This window comes from Parasteatoda tepidariorum, chromosome 8 (genome assembly GCF_043381705.1).
Source record: "Parasteatoda tepidariorum isolate YZ-2023 chromosome 8, CAS_Ptep_4.0, whole genome shotgun sequence".
Taxonomy (NCBI): Eukaryota; Metazoa; Arthropoda; class Arachnida; order Araneae; family Theridiidae; genus Parasteatoda; species Parasteatoda tepidariorum.
In genome coordinates this window covers 4319327-4325467 of record NC_092211.1, presented here as the reverse complement: position 1 = coordinate 4325467, position 6141 = coordinate 4319327, and positions in this window count along the sequence as shown.

Sequence of the window (6141 nt, the reverse complement as noted above, 5' to 3'; positions counted from 1 at the left end):
TTCATTTTAATGTTTCATTTTTACTATTTGAAAGATCATTCCGAGTCCATTTTTCATAAAAGCTCTTGGATCGCCGTTTGCTTCTAAGTTTTAACAACCAATGAGGAAAATGGGTTCTGCCTACCTGCTACAGTTAAACAGTTCCTGTCTACGAACAGACTAAAAGAGCAAAGCAGAGTATAATAGAAAAGACACACTGTATACTAGCCAGGAAATATAAACTTGGGGGGAGGGGTTCAAGAAAATTCGGTTCTTTATCAACTGAACTTTTTCCAGTATTTTTTTTTCTACAAAAAAAGGGTGTGTAAATAAATGCTTGACATTGTTGCATATTTTTAGGATTTCAATTGCTCCTTAAAATTCTTTAACCCTGGTTTTTAATCAGAATCGGCTCCATAACCAATCTCCCTCCTTGATCTTCATTTATAAAGTTCAAATAGTTTAGGATTGCATGTAAAAGCTTAAATAATTTTAACTTAAGCTTATTAATTTCTATAAGAGATGAACTAAATTTTTCTGGTATGCACACATAGGTTTTTTAAAATTTCTAAGATTCTCCGTGATAAAACTCTTGCAATTTTCTGATTCCTGAAAACTGGAAGATATAAGGAAATTTTAATCGCTGGTCCCCAGTAACTAAAACACTTAACACACATTTTCACTATTAGGTTTGTATATGCCTATTAAGATTTTTTTTTTAAAAAGAAACTAATTTACCTGGAAAAGTAGAATTACAAAGAATGTGAAATGATGAGATATGCTTTTTTTGTGATAACACAAACTTAAAACTTGAATTTCCTTTACATGGATTGCTGATCCTGGCCACTGCCAATAGTTATTTTTATGGTAGTCAGAGTTTACTTTTTGTGGTGTTGAAATCAATAGACTGTCCTAAATTTTGAGCTCTGCTTAAAAGTGTGGTGTTTATTTGTAAAGTTCATAGAAATTACTTGATCAAGGTGAGAAGTTGGATACAACAAAATGGTAAATAATAGACTTAATGAATAAAACTAGACTTGAGGCCGCTCGATCAGGAGAAAGACGACCCCTGATGTTATTCTATGGACAGTTCAATGCTACATTAAATAGTCAGTTTTCAAGATAATAACGTTCTGTTTTTTGGAAACGAAAGAAAATTAAAATCTTAATTAATGCATGGTTGCCACAGGCTACTAGAATGAGACTATTTGCTACTATTTTCGGCCTTAGGCTACTTTTTTTGCCTGAAAAGGCTAAAAAAGCAACTATTTTCAGGAATAGGCAACTATTAGGAGACTTTTTTACTCTTAGCGAAGTTATTTTTATACTTATGTATCGTAGACCTACTGTTACTTTGCGATTGCTGCGCAATCGCTGTTATCTTCAACTTTCGTTCTGAACTCAATAGATCAATGAAAAGAAAATATAAATTAAAAAAGTTTCTTCATTGGTTTTTTTCAATTATTATTTTTCATTTTAAGCGATACAATTTAATAGGGGTATTTTGTACTTAATTTTGTTATAAAAAGTTAGTTTTTTTTTTCAAATTTATTTAATGTAGGTAAGTATAATAATTTGATTATTTTTAAACCAATAAATGTTCAGTTGTTTTTATTTATAGAAAAATTTAAATGCAAAATACCTTTATTTAATTTGCTTTTATTTTTGAGAAACTGAAAACAAAGTTTTAAAAAAATTTGGCTATTAGTTAAAAAAACAAATTTTTTTTTTTAAATTAAATAAAGAGTTAAGTAATGTTTGGACGCTTTTTAATTTAACATTAGTACTTAAAGTATTTTTTTTTTTTTAATTTTATTAAAATTCCTTCAATACTTGTTTGTTTTATAATTTGTTAGATAGTCAGTGTCATTTTTAAAGAAATAAATCTTTAGTCAATTTTATTTTCAAAAACGAAAATAATAATAAATAAGTAAAAGTATTTATGCATTTATTCAGTACAGAATTTGACCATTAGTTAATACTACTTTATATTATTTTTAATAATTGAATAAAAAAGGGTCTAATGATGTTTCAAAAGCAGGGTTTTTTTTCCAACAAATTTTTAAAAAAAATTTTTTTTTAAACTGAACTTTTCTTTGGTTTGTTTTCTACTTTCGTTTTTTTTTTCTTCTTTTAATGCATGTATGTAAAATATTTTGTTACAGTATTATTATTTTTAAACCAATAAATCTTAAATCATTTTTAATTTAAGAAAAATTAAATAAATCTTGGGTTTGCCTTTACTTTGACTTCTTTATTATTTTAATTGAAATAATTAAGCAATGATATTGATATTATAGTAGAATATGTTTAGAATTAATGTTTTCTTTTGCAATAGATTTATTCCTTTTTATTTATTTTTGATTGATTTCCCATTGGTAATTTCTGACATCAACCAGTCCTTATCATAGTATTTGACAATTAAGCTACAATTTTAATTATTTGGCTACTATTTTTGATAAATTTTTGCTCCTGTTCAGGCAACTATTTTTATTGTTTTAGGCAACTATTTTCATGCTTGAGCCTACTAAAAGCAACTATTTTTGTTCATTTTTTACTGTGGCAACCCTGTTAATGTGTCTGGATTTAAATTTTTTTATTATTTTTTAATTCAAAAAACTTATTGCATTTTCCAACAATTTTTATAAATAGTAATTTTTCTCTCATCGAGTCCTTAATTTGTGGAAATAAGGTTAAATTCTTATCTTTCATTTATAATGAAGAAAAAAAGCAGAATTATTTTTAAGCTAGAAAGAGAACAATTAATTTTAAGACATCACGAAATTTGAACTTCAAATCAAAGCTGAGTTATTGTGCTGCCACCTACGATATAAGCGTCTATTTAGCTAATTATGCGAAGTGAAAAAAAGCGGTCATTAATTTTTTAAAGGAATGGTGGTTCATTCGAAAGAAAGTAGCCAAAATTTAGCCCTCTCCTTACTGGTAGAATAAGTAATTTTCCTTACTTGTAGAAGTTTCTTAATGTTTTGTGAATTTTCTTTTGGAAAACGTTATATGTCTTTGGAAAATTTGCAGAAGTTTTTAATAAATTAGTTTGGAGTTATCGGTAAATATTTAAAGACATTAATTTTTAAATTTTCTCTTTGTACTCTCAATGAATTCTATTTAAATGGAGTTGACAAAATTTGCATTTGCCCATACATTTAAAACATGAATTTACAGGAAAAATTATATGAAGCTTTATTCGGATTAAATTGATTCTGCGATTCATACAGCTTGCAGGTTATTAGTAAAATACATTTTTTTTTTATTTCAACAAATAGTTAATATTATTTTCTTCTGAAAAGTAAAAATATGAACTGTTATCAATTTTTTTATTACTCGCAATATTTATAGCAAAAAGGCAAACACTCAAAAAAAAAAATGCTGATTATTTAATGGAATAATCCAATTTCGATGGAATGAGAAATTACATGATTTAATAATTTTAAATTAAACTTTTGAAACTAGATTCATAAAGTTATCTTCAGAAAATAACACATGATTTACCGCTTCAATAAATAATATATATTCTTATTTTTTATCTATAAATAAAATATAGTTACAAAAAATAAATTGTTTAATCTATAGAAGAAAATATTTAAAACATTTGATTTGATTCATTCTCTGAAATGAAGCTTTCTAGTTTTTGTCTGATTAAAATAAATCTTTATTCCTTAAAATTAGACAAATATCCTACTTTACAAAATACGCGTATTTTTATATAAATTTTTGAATTTCTTTAGTGAGGAATATGTTACTTTACATATAGGTTATGTAATAAAAAAAGTATAAGAATGAAAGATAATACTAATTTCGTTCGATTGAAATATTAGGTTCGAGATTAGATTTATATTTCACAGATGCTTACAACTACTAGAATGAGTTACGAAATATTTAATTTCGAGAAATTAAAATAGTAGCAAAAAGGGAGCCTATCAATGTTTGAGTATCAAAACAAAAAAGAGTAACAAAATTCTGAGTATCTTTAGAACTTTCTATTTGCTTAGTTTAATTTTAAGTTAATAAAGATTATTGAAATTATATATAATTTACCAAATTACAGCCTTGCAAATGAAAAAAGAACTCAAAATGTTTCAAATGCAATTTTAGAATTTTGAACGAAATTAAAGTAATTGTCTTTGAAGGGTAATGTACAGGGTGAAATATTACCTTTCAAACTTTGTTGCCCATTTTTTCATAGAGTCATTATGTTGCTTGATTTATTAAATTTTTTAATAAAACTCATTTATGAACCTTTAATTCAGGGCTATATGGATGTATATGTTACCGGGACAAAATATGAAACACCAGCATTGCATGAGATGCCAGGCTTTTTTTTTTATGGCAAAGTACGAAATATGAGAATTATGACTTACTTTCCCTTGAATGTAATATCTAGGCATTCTATAGAATGACAATTGATATTTAGGCAAAGTAAGAAAAATGTGGTACTGATAAGGCTATTCTGTAAATTACGTGTTTCCCCCAAAAATTCACATGTTTTTCGAAAAAAGTAAGGAGAGTGCCATTAAATAAATGCATTCAAAATGCGTCGTTGGATAAGACGAAATTTATCCATTGAACAATTTATGCCTTATGGAAGGAAGAAAAAAAATTTCATATACAAATGAGGAAATGAAAATTGATCTATTTGCTGTGAAATGGTAAGCTTCAATGACGTTTGAGTTGCATTTCATTACTTTCGAAACGAATCGAAGATATATTTTATACTTAGCAGGTTTTTCACTATATAGAATGCAATTGCCTGCAAGTCTTAGGCGTTCCAATTCACTGACGACTTTAGGTATAACAACGCCTAGACATTCTATAGAATGTTGGCTTTCAAACTTTGCCGGTAACATACATATCAAATGGGGATAGAGTGCTCACCTGCAAATGAGATGGTTTCGAATCCCAGCGATAGCTGGTGGTACGAAATCCGCTCGCAATGTTAGACTAGCCGTAGTAGGTTTTCGTGGTTTTCCTCTCCGTCTAACGCAAATGCGGGTTAGTTCCTCCACGAAGGCGAATTTTCTCCCTATACTTGATCGACCTTGTCTTCTGGATTATATTCAAAATTAGAAGGCTACGAAGTTGAATATTGGGTTGGCTGTTCAACGTCAGTTGTTTTCTTTAAAAGAAACTACATGAGAATACTGAAAACCGGTAAGAAAATCATTTCATAGCTATCATCCATAAATATCAATATATTTTTAAACAGTTATAATAAACATATGGGACAGTTTTTTTTTATCCGAAAAAAGTAAATGTTGATGAATATTAAGATCTTATTTTATTCCATACGATCTTAATTTTTTTCCCTATCAGTTGCCAGTTTTCTTTTTAAATAAATCATTATTGATAAGAATTTTAGAAATAAGTAATTTTTACAAATACAGTTTTCAGCTATATACAATCATTATTTTTTCCCCCAGTATTTGCGTCCCGCAGTGGACTGATCGTTAAGACACGGTTCCCAGCAGATCACAGAAGTCAAGCATCACAGGCTACGCTCAGTGTGCGGGTGGGTGACCACTTGGGTCAGTCTGCGTAGGGACCGAGGGTGTGCGGTATTGGTCCTTGTTAAACTATTCTATCGTTAAGTGCTCGACTTCGTGCGCAGGTCGTCGGGCTACCGAAGCGGGGGTGCCATCTCCTCTGCAGGGGATCATCCTCAGGGATGTTTCCCAGACCGTAGCCCATTGTGCAGCTCTAGTGTGACGTAAATGAACTACAACAACCCCCAGTATTTGCACCTCGCCTCCGTCTCACGTTTACTTTATATTTTCGAAACAGTGTTGTTTTGTTCATTTACGTCGCACTAGAGCTGCACAATGGGCTATTGGCGACGGTCTGGGAAACATCCCTGAGGATGATCCGAAGACATGCCATCACAATTTTGATCCTCTGCGAAGTCGAAATTTATCCGTTTTTCAGCTATTAATCCCTCTTTCCCAAAGAAAAATAATTATTTTTATATACAGGGTGTCTCAGTTAAGCGTTTCAGAACTTCTAACGGAGAGAACTACCTCGCAAAGTTGAAGGAAAGCCCTCCCTCATTAGACATGGATGCCACGTGCCATTGACCACAGCATTCCAGGGGGTCTACCTTTCTGCATGTAAAATGGCTTGTGCCTCGACAGACTCCTCGGACGGGGT